Here is a 20,636-nt window from a genome sequence, read left to right as displayed (position 1 = left end):
ATTATTTGAAATTGTATGTTGTAAGAAAGGTAATACGTAAAAAGATTTTAGCGGGAACTGGTTGTCAAATCTATTTTAGATCTCTAAATAAGTCTAAATTATATTATAGGTATAATTGGTCTAGTTATAAATTCAATTTAGTACAAGATAGAGAAATTAAATTAGGTTAATGTATCTGTGTATGTGGAATATGCTACTGGTACCTTTGTAAAGCATCAAAAACTGAAAAGGTGCGTTACAATAAGGGGTTGTTATTATGTGGTGTTTTAAACAGTTTACAAAGTCTGTGAGTCCGGGTCATTAAAAGTGTTGGCGGAAAACTGGTGGGTGTTTCGTTATTAGTTTTCTGCATATTGCAGATAAAAGCTTGTATTTGACACAAAAATAAAAATCTCTTTTTTGTGGATTAAAAATGATCAGTTTGGGATAGATATCTTACATTTTTACTTAGTTGATTGCAACACCGAAAGTGTTCCACCAATATTTTTATATTTCCGAATGTTTAAATAAAGAAGTGCTAAAATGAGATGTTGATCTGGAATATCCTAAAAATTACTATTTTCCTCTGCTTAGTGGCAACATTTTGGGATTTTGCTTATTTGGTAATTACATATTATATAAAAGGGGAGTTTGTTTATTTCTGATTTTGAGGCGCCTTCGAGTGTTTAGGAGGCGTTTCCTCAAACTTTTGAATCCATAAAGCATGGATTATTAGTAGAAACATTCTCTAATTTACTTTTTTTACCTAAAGCCGTTCTAACATAAGCATTGTTCTTGCCGTGTATAGAGAATCTCTATGTATAAATATTTATCAAAGTGAGTTGTACATGGGAAGGAATTCTGGGTGGGATGCAATAACATCGTAAGTTATCCTGTTCACACCGTTTCGAAACCATGCTCAACAAATTAAATCCTTGAAATATTTTGGTCTCGTTCTGGAAAGCGAAATAGTTCATGTCCACAGATATGAAACCGAAACTACCAATAATACATAGTCGTCTGTACAGGTGAGTTGTAAGGAGCCGAGCAGTATCGTGATTGGCTGAAGCTAAATCAACCAACATATTTTTCAAAAACCTGACAGCATGTAATAAAGAGCCATATTGATCGCTGTTGGCCGTACTAGTTATGTGACCAAACGAACTCTTACCTTTGTTGAAGCTGACTCAGTGTAGGGAAAGGTTGCAGGTGTTGATACGGTTGGCAGCGCGTGTTATCTGGGTTCTTATCATTGACTTCTATCAGTATCAGCTCGGCGCGCCAGTGACAAGTTATCTATCGCTGAACATTCAAGTCATTTTGCAATTTTATTTCGTTTAAGCAAGACAAGATTACAGCGTGGGAAGTCAGAAATCCAAGCAATAAATGGTTCCCTAACGATTAAATTAGTCTAATACAACCAGTAATTGTTTCATCGTGAACAATTCTAATAGCCATTATTACTAATTTTCTAAAAATCATTAAGCCTTTTTGAAAATTCTTAAAAACAAGGTTAAAACGGATATTGGCCGGTAATTTGCTGAGAAGTACTTGAGCCTGTCCTAGTTAGTTCATGACAGAATAACATAAACTCACAATTATGGATGCTGAGGACTATATAATTTTTAGCTTCTTCTAAGGATCTTGACATTCTTTTCTGAAATTCTTATGACACAGAAGGATACCTTTGGAAATGGTTTTTTGGAAGTTTTTGAAACTTAGATCTCTCAAACGAAGTTATAAAGGTTGTATCATTTTTAGAATCTTATGTAAATATACGATAATCTTTAAAACAATATTAAAAGTACAGAACTTATTTAGGTAGACTATGTACAAATATAATTTCGAAATAAATTTAAGTAAGTAGCATGGTGTCGATTGGAACATAGTAAACAAATAGCCAGTATCCGTGGTTGTGCAGTTGTTCTTGTAATAGTGTTGCTTGGGGCAGAGTAAATAAACCGTCTGTATCCGTGATTGATTTTGCTCTTGTGGTTGTTGTTGAGTACAACAGGGTAAACAGACAGTCTGTATCAATGGTGACAGTTCTTGTAATATGTATTGCTTGGGGCAGGGTAAATAAACCGTCTGTATCCGTGATTAATTTTGCTCTTGTGGTTGTTGTTGAGTACAACAGGGTAAACAGACAGTCTGTATCAATGGTGACAGTTCTTGTAATATGTATTGCTTGGAGCAGGGTAAATAAACCGTCTGTATCCGTGATTAATTTTGCTCTTGTGGTTGTTGTTGAGTACAACAGGGTAAACAGACAGTCTGTATCAATGGTGACAGTTCTTGTAATATGTATTGCTTGGGCAGGGTAAATAAACCGTCTGTATCCGTGATTAATTTTGCTCTTGTGGTTGTTGTTGAGTACAACAGGGTAAACAGACAGTCTGTATCAATGGTGACAGTTCTTGTAATATGTATTGCTTGGGGCAGGGTAAATAAACCGTCTGTATCCGTGATTAATTTTGCTCTTGTGGTTGTTGTTGAGTACAACAGGGTAAACAGACAGTCTGTATCAATGGTGACAGTTCTTGTAATATGTATTGCTTGGAGCAGGGTAAATAAACCGTCTGTATCCGTGATTAATTTTGCTCTTGTGGTTGTTGTTGAGTACAACAGGGTAAACAGACAGTCTGTATCAATGGTGACAGTTCTTGTAATATGTGTTGCTTGGGGCAGGGTAAATAAACCGTCTGTATCCGTGATTGCTTTTGCTCTTGTGGTTGTTGTTGAGTACAACAGGGTAAACAGACAGTCTGTATCAATGGTGACAGTTCTTGTAATATGTATTGCTTGGAGCAGGGTAAATAAACCGTCTGTATCCGTGATTGATTTTGCTCTTGTGGTTGGTTGGATTGGAAAAGGATAAACAGACAGTCTGTACCAATGGTGACAGTTCTTGTAATATGTGTTGCTTGGGGCAGGGTAAATAAACCGTCTGTATCCGTGATTGATTTTGCTCTTGTGGTTGTTGTTGAGTACAACAGGGTAAACAGACAGTCTGTATCAATGGTGACAGTTCTTGTAATATGTGTTGCTTGGGGCAGAGTAAATAAACCGTCTGTATCCGTGATTGATTTTGCTCTTGTGGTTGTTGTTGAGTACAACAGGGTAAACAGACAGTCTGTATCAATGGTGACAGTTCTTGTAATATGTGTTGCTTGGAGCAGGGTAAATAAACCGTCTGTATCCGTGATTGATTTTGCTCTTGTGGTTGTTGTTGAGTACAACAGGGTAAACAGACAGTCTGTATCAATGGTGACAGTTCTTGTAATATGTGTTGCTTGGGGCAGAGTAAATAAACCGTCTGTATCCGTGATTGATTTTGCTCTTGTGGTTGTTGTTGAGTACAACAGGGTAAACAGACAGTCTGTATCAATGGTGACAGTTCTTGTAATATGTGTTGCTTGGGGCAGGGTAAATAAACCGTCTGTATCCGTGATTGATTTTGCTCTTGTGGTTGGTTGGATTGGAAAAGGATAAACAGACAGTCTGTATCAATGGTGACAGTTCTTGTAATATGTGTTGCTTGGGGCAGGGTAAATAAACCGTCTGTATCCGTGATTGATTTTGCTCTTGTGGTTGGTTGGATTGGAAAAGGATAAACAGACAGTCTGTATCAATGGTGACAGTTCTTGTAATATGTGTTGCTTGGGGCAGGGTAAATAAACCGTCTGTATCCGTGATTGATTTTGCTCTTGTGGTTGGTTGGATTGGAAAAGGATAAACAGACAGTCTGTATCAATGGTGACAGTTCTTGTAATATGTGTTGCTTGGGGCAGGGTAAATAAACCGTCTGTATCCGTGATTGATTTTGCTCTTGTGGTTGTTGTTGAGTACAACAGGGTAAACAGACAGTCTGTATCAATGGTGACAGTTCTTGTAATATGTGTTGCTTGGGGCAGAGTAAATAAACCGTCTGTATCCGTGATTGATTTTGCTCTTGTGGTTGTTGGATTGAGTACAACAGGGTAAACAGACAGTCTGTATCAATGGTGACAGTTCTTGTAATATGTGTTGCTTGGGGCAGAGTAAATAAACCGTCTGTATCCGTGATTGATTTTGCTCTTGTGGTTGTTGTTGAGTACAACAGGGTAAAGAGACGGTCTGTATCAATGGTGACAGTTCTTGTAATATGTATTGCTTGGGGCAGAGTAAATAAACCGTCTGTATCCGTGATTGATTTTGCTCTTGTGGTTGGTTGGATTGGAAAAGGATAAACAGACAGTCTGTATCAATGGTGACAGTTCTTGTAATATGTGTTGCTTGGGGCAGGGTAAATAAACCGTCTGTATCCGTGATTGATTTTGCTCTTGTGGTTGGTTGGATTGGAAAAGGATAAACAGACAGTCTGTATCCATAATTGCAGATGTTGTTGTGGTTGGTGTAACATTATACAGTACTGTCTTATTCCTTTACGTCTGATAACGTTAATTTCAGATAACAATAGAATTAGCATTGATAAATATATACGATAATTATTCTCTTTGTATAACCTTCATGCATTGTTTGATGGAGCAATTAAAAAGTACCTGAAATAGTTTTCAGTTCTCGAAACTTTCATATAATGTAGTTATGTTGAATGTGGTATCTCCTGGGTTATATAAACCAACGTTGCATAACTTCCCCTCGTGTGGTAATGGAGACCATTGTGTAACTTGGTAGGTAAATACCTATAATCACGTTACTCCGACAGATACATTGCTGCGAAAAATAATACAACGTAAATTCTCCTGTTATATTATTGCCTACTGCTTTACGTTTAAATGCCTTGGTCGACTTTAATCGTTTTGTTTTCTTCCTAAGAGTCAGAACACAGGAGAACTGTACTGTCGAGTTCGCACTGCTCAGTACAGAAAAGGAAACGCGGTACCGAGACAGCAGCTTAGTGCGAACAATTACAGGCTTTACATCTCCCCCGCTCTAAGTGCCGCAGTCGTTGAGTCGCTTCAATAGTTCCCCTTCTGTCCAGGCTGTTCATACATCATTTAGCCTTCCGCGGTCCTCACAGCCCGTGAACACTGTAACCTAACATCGCATCGCGCTATTGCGACCTATCGATATCTCGATTACACTGTAACCTAATAACGCATCGCGTGTACTACAGTAAATCGATATCTCGTGAACACTGCAACCTAATAACGCATCTCGTGTACTGCGACCTATCGATATCTCGTGAACACTGTAACCTAATAACGCATCGCGTGTACTGCGACCTATCGATATCTCGTGAACACTGCGACCTAATAACGCATCTCGTGTACTGCGACCTATCGATATCTCGTGAACACTGCGACCTAATAACGCATCGCGTGTACTGCGACCTATCGATATCTCGTGAACACTGCGACCTAATAACGCATCTCGTGTACTGCGACCTATCGATATCTCGTGAACACTGCGACCTAATAACGCATCTCGTGTACTGCGACCTATCGATATCTCGTGAACACTGCGACCTAATAACGAATCGCGTGTACTGCAACCTATCGATATCTCGTGAACATTGTGACCTAATAACGCATCGCGTGTACTGCGACCTATCGATATCGACAATATCTCTGTTACACTGCAACCGTGACGTTACTAAGTAACTGGGCTCTCTCATATAATGTAACTGTCGATACTCGTGAGCATTGCAATCCTGTCGATGACTCGCGCATACTGGAATCTATCGATGTCTTGCGTGTATTGCAACTTAACCGGTGTCTCGTGTATACTGTAAATATCGATATCTCGTGGACATTGCAACCGATGTCTCGTAAATACTTCAGTCTCAATACTGTAGACTCACTTGTAGTGGAATCTAATTATGTCTGATGACTTCCTTCAGGAAATAGGTACAGTTCGTGATTCACTTTAACAAATTTTGATTGGGTCGATCTAGGTTTCGATGGGAGAAGCTACTGGCAGATCTCCCTCATTTACTGTTCTAATGGCGTTTCTATATTGTGTACGGTATCATATCATATTTTTAATACTATATCGTACAACTAAGATTTGATTCCATGGCCAGACGAATGTTCCACTGGTTCTGGACCAAACTGAGTACAGTTGCTAGCGATTGGTCGTACGGTGTTTGCCGTAACCAGTATTACAACTTGCAATGGCAAGTTTAGATTTACCATATATATATAAGAAGCTAATGGAATATTAGTAAATCATGGGTGTGTTTGCGCTAGACCCCCAATATCCGTCGTAGCCCCATTGGATAACTATGGGTTACTTGTCTGTGTTCTTCAATTTATAGAGGAATGTAGTAGTTTTTCATTCTTTTATTCATTGCATACAGCAGTTTGAGAGTACATTAATCAATAGGCATTAAGGTTCAACCACTGTGAGCAAAACATGATTCACACTTTTTTAAGGAGAGGCGATATCCCTTCAAGCCTCATTCTGAAAGTCCTCACGGACCACTGGCAAGTGCGAGGATCTTATCAAACAGGATAAGAGGATAACAGGATAAAGAGGAGGGTCGATACAGTACAAGATCGATGGAACTGATAAAATGTGCTACGGTCACAGACAGGATTTCACAATGCGCTACCTCAAACTCAGAGCCAAAGTCCAACTTCGTAGACCACTCGCCCAACGGTAGCCCCTCAAAACACATCGCCACATCGGTGTTTCAAAGGGCAAAAATGGAGTGAGGTCATATTTACTCTCCGCCCCTTCTGCTTCTACCAGGTAATTCTGTAATAAGGGTTAACTCGACCTGGTTCTCCTGTGTGCACGCCTTGCTACGTGACGTAACGATGTCGGTTATCGATTAATATTCGACCGAATTATTTATTGGTATCGAAGATTCTATCTGCGGCACGAACACAGTTGGTCAACAGCTAGTCGGTTGTCTCTCGACTTCGCTTGTGCGCCACAGGCAGTGAGGCGCGAAATCGTATCAACCGTAACAGGCGAATGGCGACGGGCGTGTCCGTGACCTTGACCTCGTGTCCAGCTCCCCCTCCCCCTCACCGCGCAGCTAACTAACAGCTGGTCAGCAATAACTAACTGACTGCTGTAGCGGGAAGCAGCCGAGCAAGCATACAATAACGGTCCACGTCAGGAACTAATGCTTAGCAATATGCTTCATGGAAATATTTGTGTTTGTCCGTGCAGTATGAGTCACTTATGGTTGCGTTGCATTTTCTACTCGGAGTGTTTTGCACAGAGGTGACGGCTCTGTGTTTACTTTCTGTTCTACGTAAAATGTAAAAAGTAGGAGAAAGTATTGTGTAAATTGTAAAAAGTAGGAGAAAGTATTGTGTATCGTTTTTTTCGTGAGATTTAAAAATGTTTGAGGTCTGTCCCTAAAATTGCGTCTTCAGTATGTTATGAAACAAAATTTAAAAAAACCAAAAACCATCGTATAATTTGAAATCATTTTTAAAAATCTATTAGATGCAAATCTATTAGATGGCTAACAAAATTCCTTAAATTTAAATGTGTCTAAACATTTACGATCACATTGGATAAAAGATAAATAAAACAATTGAAACCGTGATAAATATCTTATGAATTGTCTTTTTTTAATGAAACTCAACATATACATAAGTTGTTAAATGTCTCTAGAGTTCATTTCCATTTCGACATTTTGAACTATTTTAATGCAATTAGTGATTTTTACCAAAACATTTGTTGGCCTAGAATAGTGTTCAAAAAGAGCCGTCAATTCTCACATAATCTGTACTCAATTAATTTTTTTTATCGCTTAAACTATACGTACATAAAAATTTTCTTTAAAGCCATTTAATTTTGTTTTGTATGACAATAGATCTGAAGTCTGAGCAGCGCTGTATCTCTAAAGTAAACTGTATAACTCTGCGATGGTGTGATAACTATTCTTCATTAATTTAGGGGAGAAAGATTATTGCTATATTTTATCGTTATTTATTTTGATACGGTGTTATTTATTATATTTTTGTTTATAACGCGAACTCGGCACAAATGCTTGTACACAAAGTGATGTAAGAACCACTTAAACCTTAAACATCACTTGTGCACACTTTTTCGGGTGAAAGCTCTGCCGTATTAAAGTTGTACACAAATCTAGACACACAGCCTGAAACACAATAAACACTGTGTTCAGTACAGTGTGTGACGTAAGAACCACTTAAACCTTAAACATCACTTGTGCACACTTGTCGGGTGAAAGCTCTGCCGTATTGAAGTTGTACACAAATCTAGACACACAGCCTGAAACACAATAAACACAGTGTGTCACAGTGTGTTCAGTACAGTGTGTGATGTAAGAACCACTTAAACCTTAAACATCACTTGTACACACTTGTCGGGTGAAAGCTCTGCCGTATTGAAGTTGTACACAAATCTAGACACACAGCCTGAAACACAATAAACACTGTGTTCAGTACAGTGTGTGATGTAAGAACCACTTAAACCTGAAACATCACTTGTACACACTTGTCGGGTGAAAGCTCTGCCGTATTGAAGTTGTACACAAATCTAGACACACAGCCTGAAACACAATAAACACTGTGTTCAGTACAGTGTGTGATGTAAGAACCACTTAAACCTTAAACATCACTTGTCGGGTGAAAGCTCTGCCGTATTGAAGTTGTACACAAATCTAGACACACAGCCTGAAACACAATAAACACTGTGTACAGTACAGTGTGTGATGTAAGAACCACTTAAACCTGAAACATCACTTGTACACACTTGTCGGGTGAAAGCTCTGCCGTATTGAAGTTGTACACAAATCTAGACACACAGCCTGAAACACAATAAACACTGTGTTCAGTACAGTGTGTGATGTAAGAACCACTTAAACCTGAAACATCACTTGTACACACTTGTCGGGTGAAAGCTCTGCCGTATTGAAGTTGTACACAAATCTAGACACACAGCCTGAAACACAATAAACACTGTGTTCAGTACAGTGTGTGATGTAAGAACCACTTAAACCTTAAACATCACTTGTGCACACTTGTCGGGTGAAAGCTCTGCCGTATTGAAGTTGTACACAAATCTAGACACACAGCCTGAAACACAATAAACACTGTGTACAGTACAGTGTGTGATGTAAGAACCACTTAAACCTTAAACATCACTTGTACACACTGGTCGGGTGAAAGCTCTGCCGTATTGAAGTTGTATGCAAATCTAGACACACAGCCTGAAACACAATAAACACTGTGTACAGTACAGTGTGTGATGTAAGAACCACTTAAACCTTAAACATCACTTGTACACACTTGTCGGGTGAAAGCTCTGCCGTATTGAAGTTGTACACAAATCTAGACACACAGCCTGAAACACAATAAACACTGTGTTCAGTACAGTGTGTGATGTAAGAACCACTTAAACCTTAAACATCACTTGTGCACACTTGTCGGGTGAAAGCTCTGCCGTATTGAAGTTGTATGCAAATCTAGACACACAGCCTGAAACACAATAAACACTGTGTTCAGTACAGTGTGTGATGTAAGAACCACTTAAACCTTAAACATCACTTGTGCACACTTGTCGGGTGAAAGCTCTGCCGTATTCAAGTTGTATACAAATCTAGACACACAGCCTGAAACACAATAAACACTGTGTACAGTACAGTGTGTGATGTAAGAACCACTTAAACCTTAAACATCACTTGTGCACACTTGTCGGGTGAAAGCTCTGCCGTATTGAAGTTTCGCGGTTTTAGCGACCGACTTTATGTAGACGTCTCTCACACAGAGCTCTGCTAATCACTTCCCAGATATCGATGTCATATGCGTGTCGGTACACGGGACTCAGCGATAGCCGAGTGGTCTAAGTCGCCGCCGTGGGCATGGATCCGAGTTACAGATAGCGCAGGTTCAAATCCTGTCTGTGACCTTAGCACTTTTTATCAGTACCATCGATCGACCTTGTATTGTACCGACCCGTCTCCTTATTCTGTTGATAAGATCCTCGCACAGGCCAGTGGTCGGTGATAACGGGTAGATGTATGGCGTAATAGGGGATCGGGCTCTTTTTTTATCAAAGGTGGTGCAATCGATTTTTCATTGGAAAAATACTATTTTTGTATTTTAAATTCGTAGTATTTTCCTGAAGGCGAAAATCTTAGAACGAAAGGCGAAACTTTTTATCACTGCAAGATGAATTACACATTGAATACACGTCACTTTTCTGTTCGATGGAATTACAAGATTTTAAGTAGTAAATTAGGCAATTTTATAATCAGACTCAAGTAAAAATGGCTGAAAAAGAAAATAAAAGTTTGTACATATTTATGACTTTTATTTTCAGAGATTGGTATATTTTTATTAATTTATGACCTAAGGGAATATTATAGTTTTTTTAATGTAATATGATTTTAAATACCGTTTAGTGTCATTTTCCAGTTAACTAGACGTCACGAAAAAACTTAAGAAATTCAAAAATATAATTCTATTTATTTAAAACATTCATAATTTATAAACATACGGTGTTGCATAAAAACCATGATTATACTATATATGTATAAGATTTTATTACAGTAGGATATAAAACAGTGGCTTTTAGAACAAGAACAAGAGTCTATACCAAATTGTGGCTGACCTAACAAATGTTACACCGAGGTGTCCTGTTAAATATTCCGGAGGATGTACAAGTCGTGACATGTATTTTGAACAAAAATCCCAATAACACTAAAAGGGTTACGAGAATAACTCGTTTTAAATCAAATTTGTTTAAAGTAAATTGAATTTTTTACAAAGAAAAATACTTGTGACTCCCTCCAGTCATTTTTCAAGTAAATACAGTAAAAGTTTATATTCTTACTTTTAACCACTCTTATTTAGGTTTGATTACAAGGTGACCCAAAATTCTGTGTGTAGTGCCTACCACGTCTAGTGAAATAATACAATTTGATACTATTATTCTTGTCTTCAGGAATGGTATCTTATTAAGTTAACCCTTTAAGGTTTTCAGTTTGTTACCTGCGGAAGAGAGGAGATGTCAGTTTACGAAACGTCGAGTTTAAATTGTGATAACGATAGCAGATACCAGTTAACATTCCAGCTATCATGCCCCATTACAACACCTGTACCACAACAAAACCTCAGCAGCAGCTGCTGGTGTGTGCGCACCACTTCACGTGTCGCGGTGTTGTAATTTTATTGGCGTTCATGTTTTATTTCGCTAAGAACAATGCTGGGTTTGGAGTACAGTTGTTCTGTTGTGTAACTTGGCGTAACGCGTATATTATCACGCTTCCTGTTTTGTTAACCATGTTTCATATCTGTTGTCATTTTTTTTTTTTAAATTTTGTTGCTAGAAGATAGAGCAAATACATTTCTTGAAACGTTGTGGTTAAGTTATCAGTCACTTAAATGTCGAGTCTTTTGTCGGTTATGCACCGGTTAGCCGTGCTCTATACAATGTTTTATTGCATTTGATTAGTTTTAAAATAAAATGAGGGTCCGTTCTCATAAAGTATAGATTGTATGAAGATCTTATCGGACAGAATAGGAAATAATCTCTACGTACAAAGAGTTCTTGGTCGTAGACAGCGTTTAAAACCGCCGGAATCCTTATTTATATTTATGTAATACGTGTTAAATTTAACAGTATATAAACATAGAAAATCTTATTATACAGCAGTTAATTCGTTGTTTGAAGGATCGATCATAACAACTACGGGGAATCGAGCTAGACGCGGGTGTCTCTTGAAATGCAAGCGGAACGCTACATGCGGGTGTGAACCGGATCCCGTCTGAATAAGCTCACCTTTATAATAGGAAACAAACACTACAGTAGGGACCACCAGAGAGTGCAGTGAGGGAGGAGCCTGTTTGGCGCGTAACCTTGGAGCAGCGAATGAGGACTGAGCGACGCGACGTTGCCAAACTTGTTCCCCGCTGAAGCCACAGCGCTCCTTGCCGGGCGGCAGTTGACGTGTCGTGTGGCAACGTCACGCAGGCCTGTCCATTTTATTGGTCATCTCCAACGGCACTCTTTCGTGGCTCCTACTGTAGACAATCTACGTCCCGTAGCATCGTGAAGCTGCGGCCCCCATTAAAAAGTGTTGTACACGTATTTCAGTTGTTTTACAGTTTTTATGTTTGTTTATAACACAATATTTTCAAGATATAACAAAAACAAAGTGCGTGCCAATAGCTGTCACCAGGGCAGTACTCAGCTTTGGCGGGCCCCGGAAAAAATATTCGGCCGAGTCATGTACTACCACCCCCCCTGAAAGTGTGGGGGGTCTGGTCCGGGCTCTGGTAAAATTGTCCGAAAAACCTAGGTCTGACTACGGGCCTGGCTTGTATGTACCAAAATGAGCCAAAAGCTACTGGAGTAGTATTCACTTCCGTTAGGTTGTCCTTTGGGTTTGTTTAGATAATTTTAGCTATCGATAGGGGATCCACTTTGCTTTTTATATTCCTCCCCTGAACGCCAAACAAGCGCTAAAAATAGGTAATCAAACGTTAAAACTAGTGTTTGGTTTATTTCAGTGAATGTGTTAGTTTAATGAAATTAGTGGTACCAATTTTATTTCTGTTATATGTCGAACATATGCCAAACAAACTATTGTAATATGTTTCAAAGATTTTTTTTAATGGGTGCCGCTTAACGTGGCTACTTCCCGCTAGTCCCTCAATAGTTGTCTTGTAAAGATTGACAGCTTACATACACTGTTTATTTTGTAGAAGGCGTTTAAATTGACAACGTCTGACCGAAAACTCCATGCATAAACTTAATATCATGCACTTTTCAATATTCTCCACAGTAGCAACTACATTTTTTGGTTATGTGGGACTACGTGGTTAAACTAATTCATATTTTTTCAGAGCAAAATGTCTTAATTTTCTTCAAACGATTTGATGCATTTAACGAGTTAAATTATACGAATTTACAGAAGTACCGAAATTGAAGTGGTTGCAACAGTCAGAGCTGTTATCGCCCTCAAACATGACTCATAATAAGTTCACAAAATCAGAAATCTTAAGCTGCACTACCTGGGAAAGGATGATATACCGATAAGGTTTTCAGTTTTACTATGTTTGTTAATCATCAATCAATTTAAAACATCATTTAAGGTGAAATGAGTGTTTCGTGGAAACCGCACTCATCATATGACGCACAGGTGTTGATAATGATATGTTATTTGATGTGTTAACCACCTTCACTGTGGCACACATCCAGACAACTTTTCTTCATTACATAATATTTGGTTGGAAAGTGGATTTTGAGCCTCTGGAAAACTCCTGTAGCGAAATTTGCTCAGTTGTGAATTTTTGTGTGGTAAAATAATAAATTGATGTAGGTCATGTTGGATTCAAGTTGTTAGATTTTTGAGTTGTGTGTTTAATTATTGAGCTTACCTAGTTTTATGCAGGTTTTCTGTAGGCCTATTTTGTTATGTATAGTTTTATCACTATAGTTAATTTATTATTTAGAGTTTTATAAGTTAACGATCTATTAACACACGCTATTTTTAAGAAATATGCACTATATATTTTTACATTTTTTATAAGGGCAAAACAATACATAACCATATTAATATTGGATAATTACAGAACGAAATTACACAGAAAACACTGGTAACATCATTTAATATAGCTAAGTTGGTCACAAAACTTCAAAAATGTCTGTTCTCGTGTCAGAATATTTAGCCAGATATGTAAAGAGCCAGCTGCAGTGGCGGTCATTTTGATTTTAGTCCCATAAGAACAATGTTGAACTTCAAGGTCTTGTAGAGCCTCATTTTTAGTTATAGAATGATGGAATTTGTGTCACTTTAAAGATATCATCGGTGCGACACCAATCGTCTCTTTAGTTTTGTAAAACAATCTTTGTTGCCAACGGCGCAGCGTAGCGGGTACGGCTGTTATCGCGAGATAACCAAATCAAACAACGTCGAGCGTGGCTGCTGCTTGGATGGGTGACCGCTGAGTGATCCTGTCCTTGCAAGCAAACAACGTCGAGCGTGGCTGCTGCTTGGATGGGTGACCGCTGAGTGATCCTGTCCTTGCAAGCAGTCCGCCTGCCCGGCCATTTGTGGTGGTTCGGAAGTCACCTCTAAGCCGTTGGTGCCCAGGTTAAGTGTTAGAGAGAGGGCTTCTTAGCCTTTTTCAGACGAACATGACTCCCAGATTCCAGGAGTCAAGTCTGTGACAGCGTCAGATTCCAGACGGTGATCCGGAGTTCAACTTAACATTCACAATTATGAATTATGACAACGCAATTGTAATATGATTTACTCAACAATGCATTCATTGTTAAGAGGGAAATCGGGTGATTTAGGAACAACTGTTAAATCGTTTAAATTCTTTTTAAACAGGGTATTACCATTAGTTGTAACAATTGTAAAATTATGTCGGTGAAAATTCAATTTCTCCATTTTTTGAGAACCCATCATGACAGTTAAGGTGTCTGACGGTTTTATCACTTTACAAACTGTTTTTGTCGTATCTATTATGGTTTTCATGTAATTTAGCATTAAAATGTTTTAACAACCGCCATTTTGAGACTAGTGAAAATATTTTTCTCCATATTTTGTAAAATTTTACGCCTAAAATATACAAATAGTGGTGCAAAGTTATAATCCTGTAGCTCAAGGAAGTTTTGAGTTACGAGTTTTGACGTAAAAAACGCAAAGGGACATACAGACCTAAAGCGAAGCATTTTAAGGCACGTATTTACAGGTTTTTTTTTAATTGTTTTAGCGCGATATTTTCTAGAATTTTTTAACGTAATTTTAAACCACCGTGTGTATTCTGACCGACTGAGTTGTTAGATTGGCGAATATCGAGGTGACGTGTATGTGTGTGTGACGGACGCTCGCCCCGCCACGCCGCCGCCCGAGATGATCTGGTTACACCGAGTGCAAGTGTCGCTCAGGGGCTTCACTCACTACGAGCGGGTTGCCTCTAAACTGCCGGAAGCCCCGCGACCACTCAACCGCTACTTTTATGGCTATTAAGATCAGCGCCAAGTATAGGGAACTCTTAATTGGGATAGGTTTACAATGCCTTCAGACTATTGTTCGATAGTTTTTGTTTGTTTCATGAATAATACAAAACACTATAAACGAAATCCCACTACAAATTGAGATTAGATGTTTAGAAAATAAAAAAAAATCCAAATATGGAATAGATGTACACTAAATCAGGTAGTTTCTCATGTAAGATGCACTCCAAACATTTCTAAATATTAAACTATATCCAAACGTTCCAAATTAAACTAAAGAGTGCTTAACAGGTATTTGTAAATAAATGAATAGCCCAGCAGGGATCACTTCTGGCTGGTTTATATCTTCCAGTTGAACCTACCACTGGGCACAGCAAAAACCAGTGTGTCACTTAAATCTGGGAGCCCTTATGGATGTCCAGGAGCGGCACACATCACTAAATGCAAATGTCGAGATTCTGGGGTGAATACTTCGATATATTATGAATGTAATGTATAAATGTTTTGACTATAATCGTGCAGCGGTCAGATATGGATTCGTGCATATTCATACACACAACTCGTGAGGAATATTCATGCCAAAAATTGTGGGAATCAATCAAAATGATTGGCCATAACCTATGGAACAGTTGATTAGTAGACAAAATGCTTATTGGGTGTGATAATCAAACTCTCTTAACTCAGTCTATTCCCTGTAAAACTCAGTACGTTATGTGTTTGCTAAGTAGGAGATTACGCAATTTGTATCTGAACCTAGCAAACCTCTCAAGACTATACTTGCATTAAAAATAAAACTTTTCTTCCAGTTACAGTTTAAACGTACAAAAGTGTTACCTCTCATAATTACAAGGTCCCATACTTATGTAGAAATATGATTTTTTTGTTTCTTAAACCAAACTAATTATTGGAATGTTAAAAATTTGATACTTCAGGATATTTTTATATAGAAAAATCTGTAATAATTGTCCTTTCAGAATGGTTATTGGTGTTATGTAGACTTTTAAGGGAGAAAGTATAAGTTAAAATGAGAGAAGTTATAAAATTTCTAGTAAAAGTGGAAAAAAAGTGTTGCTGGACTGTTTTGCGATCATTATTTAGAAGTGTGAAGTTGAGAGCTCTTACGCAGTGGAGTGGACGTATCCAGAAGACCACTGCATATCTTTGCTCTGTGTGAAGCATTGCCACACAACAAAACAATATTTTTTATTAACAACGGTATTAATTAATATAATTAAGTTGTTTGTTGACAAGATACAAGTACTCCACGCCACATGTAGCTAACAAAACAGGCTTTACTAAGTTTTGAGATCGTGGGAATTTTTTCGATCGTTCTCTGGTAGGATAGGGTTTGTTTAAAAAAGCTGCCCTAACTTTCACCAAAAGTACTATAAGCTGTCCTGTAATCTTGCCAAGAGGGATGCCAACCCCTTGGACCTGCCAAGGGGGGGTTTGGTCAGTCCTTAGACGAAAATGCTCCATCAATGAGTGCAATCTTTCCTACCTACAAATGAAGTTTCATGAAAAATTTCAGCTCCATACCTCAATTTTCTCTCATGACATCCTGCAGTAGGCAGATAGAAGAGACATTTTGTAAGCCTCATGAGTGATAGAAAGGCTCCACTCACGCTCAGCCAATTATTGATAATTAGCATCCTTGAAGTAATTGGAAAACGTTTTTCACCGGTTAAATTTGGGGCTTAGTAAAGTTTAAAGGGAGCAGAATTCGCAGACCTATGATCACTGGGTGGAAAAGTCCTATTATTATCCTTAGAACTTGCTCCTGAGAAAATTGTTATATAGATTTTAGAAACACCATTTATTTAATATTAAAGTAAATAACAACAAAGACTGCTCAGAGTGCTCGTACATTGTTCGTACAGTAACTGTCAAGCAGACATTTTTTAATAATTTTCTTAAAGAAACTAGTTACTCATGATTGGAATGACATTTACCTCTTTGATGTCAGATGTCAGTCAGCATATACGAGCTGTAGTCTGAGTCAAGGCGTGTCACAGCATGAGCTCATGTCTGACATCATAATTATGACACAATTCACTGTTTGTAAAATTCATAAAAATCTTACTAGCTCATATATAAATTGTTGTATGTAATGTTTCTTGCAAAAATATATCAGGCTATATGAGTATGAAACTAAAAAATTTCTATTTTTCACATTGATTTCTTGAAGTTGACTTTGAGATAAAAAATAAACTTGTACATCATACTAGTGTCCACATCTTATTCTAATTCATAATTAATAATAATTAGGTTTCCTGAATAATTTTTTGTCAAATTTTTAGTGACCTGTAATTAAAACTTTTGGGTAATTCTAAGCAATATATGGGTCAACCTCGATTTTTTCTCATATTACAATATAATGTTCCAATAGTCAATTAGAAAAGGAAATGAGTAGAATTTCTTGCCGGAAAGCAGTTATAGGGAACAGGCAACCGCCAGACGGTCATATATTGCTTAGAGTTATCTATTAGTGATCAGGGGCACTGACGTGATCTGGGCTTCAAATTTGGAACTACTCGAGTTAATTTTTTTTTTTTAAAGAGCAAGCAGCGCGAAGCGCTGCGCAGCGGACAGGCATCGTGCGTGATCCTTTTTTTTATTAAAAATTTCTGATAAATTGTTATTACATATTACAATATAATGTAGGTAATGTATGTAAAACAATTTTAAACACAGAATTACATGCTGGAAAGCAAAGTAAACCAATATAATCCGCCCAATACAAAATCTCCGTAAAAATCTGGTAAAGGAATCTGTGTCATTCCTTTGGCCTGAATCAATTCAGTATATACGAAGATCACGCACGATGCTTGCCCGCTGCGCAGCGCTTCGCGCTGCTTGCTCTTTTAGAAAAAAAAATTAACTCGAGTAGTTCCAAATTTGAAGCCCAGATCACGTCAGTGCCCCTGATCACTAATAGGTAATTCTCGTGGTTACCTGCTCCCTATAACTGCTTTCCAGCAAGAAATTCTAGTCATTTCCTTTTCTAATTGACTATTGGAACATTATATTGTAATATGAGTTGCCTGCTCCCTATAACTGCTTTCCGGCAAGAAATTCTAGTCATTTCCTTTTCTAATTGACTATTGGAACATTATATTGTAATATGAGAAAAATCGAGGTTGACCCATATATTGCTTAGAATTACCAACTTTTGTATTTAAACTCAAAAATGCTCTCTATAAAATAATTAGAATGATACCTCTACAGAAGTAACATGCACAAAAGGGGTTGTAAGTTTGAAGTCTCTTTTTTAATGGGTTGCTTCCTGTAAACAAAAACTGATTCTCTCTGATTGTTGGTTAACTTTTTTGTGATTTGGGGATCTCTTCAGACATATGTGGACTCCAGACTCCAGGAGTCAAGTCTGTGACAGCTTCAGGTTTCTAAGCGGAAGGTGCAATGGAGCTGAACTCAACACTTGTATTGAATAAACTCTTCCCAACACACGTTGTACCATGCAGTTTGACAAATTTTATGACCACTAAAATTTAACAATTAGAATATTTTGTGTAATATTATTTGATCTAACCTTGTGTTAAAAATTGTTCCATCGTCTTCTTTCCTGTCATACTCTTTTTGAGCACAATATTCTTCATTCCCATTCGTAAAGTGTTAATTCCTAGGTAAGACACTGGATTTGCATGACTTAAATCCAAAATTACACACAATATGGGTCGTCCTGAAGAACCGTAGTTTTTGGGTACCAGTATTGTATTTTAATGTTGGATTACATGCGTATGTTTAGTACCATCCAGTAACTCAGTAAGATTAGTGTGGTAGCTGTCGTCACCCTAGTAGTGCACTGTTGTCCTTGCCCCACAGGATGGAGGAGAAGAAAGGCAGCGGCGGGGGCAGGATGGTGGGCTCCAAAGTTTCTCAGATCGCGAACATCTTCCAGGCGATGGCACCGGCAGGAGTTAAAGGCGGGGGGGAAGGGGAGGTTCTGGCGGTGAGTCCAGGGGAATCACCGAAGACAGCGGAGGGAGTAACTGTTGTGCGCACCGAGAGCCACGTAGCACGGTTCAACAATGCACGAGCCCTCTTCGAGAAGCTCGGTGAGTATCATTAGAGTACCGTAGTGTTGGGTTGTTGGTCGGAGTAATCCAGTGGCTTTATCCAGTATCTCACAATGTGTCACTTTATACTGTACGTTTTGGCAGTTTTGGTACAGCTGGAGGTTGGGAATGCCCTTGTCATGTAAGTAGATAAGAAAAGGTCACTCAGAGTAAAAACATCAAACTTTCTTTTTAAGAGAGGGAGAGGTCTGCTTATCCATTTTCATTTGGATTTCTTGGTTCAAGAGATTGCATTGAAGGTCTAAATTGTCACTAATGAGAAATTGTGGTGTATCCGTTATCTCTCTCTCTCTCTCTCAGTATATAAATGTGCATTACTTCAGCATTTTTAATGGCTGAAAGCTACAATTTGTCATATGTATACTCTGACACCCAAAAACAATTTCCCAAAATCAATTTTTGTAAAAAAGGACTGTTGCTTTGATTGCAATTTAAAAATTTAATTTAATTATTGTACAGTACAATTGTACAGTTTTACAAAAGTTATTGATGGAGAACACACCTGAAAAACTGAAAAATCACATAAATAAATTAGTTAGATAATTATTATGTTGTTGAACCTTCAACATTTGTAACAAGCTAGGTGTCACCAAGGCTTAAAACAACAGTGTTGGAAAATTAGAATTATTTTCATCTGACCCATCATCGTCTTCTTAACAAAATAAATTATTTTGGTGGTTTTTAGAATTTTAGTATACAAATTAGTTCACAAATGTCTAAACTATGTTTAATTTTAACATTACACTCCAATTTGTATATAAAAATTACCAGGAAGTATCACCACCAGTACCACCAGTATTTATGAAGTATTATTATATACTTCTAAACTAGTTTATACATAGTCAATACACTCAGATCTTCAATTTAAAATTATCTTCAATGTTTTCTTTAGAATAAGGCAACAGTTGTGAAACTGAGATGTCTGAACATGATTATAAATCATACTAATGCTTATTTTCAATAGAGAAACGTTTTACGAGATTGTCCAGGATTGAACCGTTCTCAGTGTGGGTCAGTTGCAGAGTGAGGTCGGAGCAGGTGTTAACAAAGTGAGGACTGTTAACTAGGTTACGGCTGACTGTCAACAGTGCAGTGTTAATTACAAGTCCTGTCACCGCACGTCTGTAGGGTTGGGATAGGACTGTTCTTGTTCATCACTGTACTCGGATGTCACAAAATCTGTTCAATTTTAGTACACTGGTAGTTGTGATACTACCACAGTGACGTATATAGAAAACATTTTTTGAGGGATTGACACACTGGATGGTTTAGGAAATATAAAATACCCCCCCCCCCCAAAAAAAAAGGTCAGGAATCTTCTCCCTTGAAAGTTTTGACCTTTAAGACCTCATAAATTTGTTCTAGCTTAAAACAAAGTACTGGGTGCAATTTTACAATATCTCTTTCAAAATGTCATGGGGGTTCAAGTACCCTGAGCCCCCCCCCCCCTTATACACGCCTACCATACTGTTATGGACTAAGCTTAGTAATCTGTTATTCAATGATCTTACAACAAATTCCCATGGATCTACTGTAGATGTAAATTGATAAAAAATTAACTACTCTTGGGCCTCTGGCTGGAGAAACAATATTAGAGATCTCAATTATTTCTTTATTTTTACATCCATCATGAATAACAATAATAACCATAACAAT

The 20,636-nt window shown here is 37.9% G+C and overlaps 1 long non-coding RNA gene across 1 annotated transcript in view; it reads left to right on the top strand.

Moving 5' to 3' along the window:
* Window positions 1-20,636, top strand: part of LOC124353693 — a 57,564-nt gene extending 36,928 nt beyond the window's left edge. The window contains exon 3 of the long non-coding RNA XR_006921615.1: window positions 18,727-20,636. This is a non-coding gene — a long non-coding RNA (uncharacterized LOC124353693). The remainder of the gene's footprint in view (window positions 1-18,726) is intronic.

This window comes from Homalodisca vitripennis, chromosome 2 (genome assembly GCF_021130785.1).
Source record: "Homalodisca vitripennis isolate AUS2020 chromosome 2, UT_GWSS_2.1, whole genome shotgun sequence".
NCBI classification, from domain to species: domain Eukaryota; kingdom Metazoa; phylum Arthropoda; class Insecta; order Hemiptera; family Cicadellidae; genus Homalodisca; species Homalodisca vitripennis.
The sequence above is the reverse complement of the archived record's forward strand: the minus strand, read 5'-3'. Positions and strand labels throughout refer to the sequence as shown.